Source organism: Trichomycterus rosablanca, chromosome 3, assembly GCF_030014385.1.
Source record: "Trichomycterus rosablanca isolate fTriRos1 chromosome 3, fTriRos1.hap1, whole genome shotgun sequence".
Lineage (NCBI taxonomy): Eukaryota > Metazoa > Chordata > Actinopteri > Siluriformes > Trichomycteridae > Trichomycterus > Trichomycterus rosablanca.
This window is the reverse complement of record NC_085990.1, coordinates 57,833,059-57,834,558: the sequence shown is the minus strand read 5'-3', so window position 1 is coordinate 57,834,558 and position 1,500 is coordinate 57,833,059. Positions and strand designations below refer to the sequence as shown.

Here is a 1,500-nt window from a genome sequence, read left to right as displayed (position 1 = left end):
TTATTAATAGAGATAAATAATGTTACATGTTGAAATATATGTTTCCTACCATGGTAAATCGTTGTTAATAAGTTTTTCTGAGGAATCATTAACATATGATCAGACAGTCTCTTTATATATATATATACTGTATATATATATACTGTATATATATATGAATATTGATGATAATAATAATAATAATATAATTAAAGGTGAACCGTGCAACGTTATTTTATTCTGGAAGTTTGGATCAAACAAGTAACCCTTCGTATTATTCAGTTACAGTAGCTCTCGGTCTTGAAAAGGTTGGTGACCCCTGCCCTGGATGTTTATGATTCTTTGTTGTGTTACGGCATGATTGTAAAGCAGACCTCAGCATTGTACGGCCCGCGGGCCACATCCAGCCATCCCCAACCGATTGGCCCGCATGAGGTCAGTGGCAATTAAAGATCAGACGTAAATAAATGTACATTTGTTGTCGTGGCCGAGTGCTTAAAGCGATGGACTAGAAATCCATTGGGGTCTCCCCGCGCAGGTTCGAATCCTGCCGACAACGACATACTTGGTTCGAATCCCTTTCAGCCAATGACTGATTAGCTATGAAATACACCTTCATTCTAGCACATTAAGCATTTCACAGTTTCACAGTATGAATTCGGGACAGTAAAACTTATTATGGGCAAGCTGTAGCCTAGTGGTTAGGGTACAGGGCTAGTAATCAAAAGGTCACTGGTTCAAGCCTCACTACTGCCAGGTTGCTGCTGTTGGGCCCTTGAGCAAGGCCCTTAACTTTTAATACATGGCACTCCAAACCAAATGAATTAAACAATTTCAAAAGAAATAAACATTTGAAATATATCAGTCTGTGTGTAATGAATGAATATAATATACAAGTTTCACTTTTTGAATGGAATTACTGAAATAAATCAACTTTTTCATGATATTCAAATTTTATGACCAGCACCTGTACTGTAACTGTACTTAAGTCGCGTTGGATAAAGGTGTCTGCTAAATGTTGAAAATGTAAAACATATAAATATAACAGGATTGTTTTTATTTAGACGGAAGCGCTATTTCTTTACATTTCCGTAAGTTTGGATGTACGTGTGTGTGAGACGAGTGTATCAGCTTCACCGTAACGTGTCGGTAAACAGAACTGAGCGCAACTGACAGAGACGATCGAGTTTTTAACAAGACATGAACTTCAGAAGTCAGTCAGGAGTAAAGCTGTTTAAGGATCACAGTTTAAATCCAGGGTTTATATCACCGTTACGGTACTAAACACAGAGAAACACAAGAACCTGAACGATGCAGAGCGTCACATCTGAAGCTTCACTAACTAAACTGCAAACCAACATGGACTTTATATACAGTTTTACACGTCCAGGACTGGAGCAGTTAAGATCAGCTCTGTGATCCAAACAGTAACAGCACGGTGTGTAAAGTTACTGCTCATTTTATTCACATTTGTTGATTAAATAGTGAAATAATGTTGATGTTTTTACTCGGCCTGCTTTT

The 1,500-nt window shown here is 37.7% G+C and overlaps 1 non-coding gene across 1 annotated transcript; it reads left to right on the top strand.

Moving 5' to 3' along the window:
• Nucleotides 1–456: 456 nt before the first annotated feature.
• On the top strand, nucleotides 457–538 carry trnas-aga (transfer RNA serine (anticodon AGA)). The gene has a single exon. It is a non-coding gene; the product is annotated as a tRNA-Ser (tRNA).
• The last annotated feature ends 962 nt before the right edge of the window (nucleotides 539–1,500 follow it).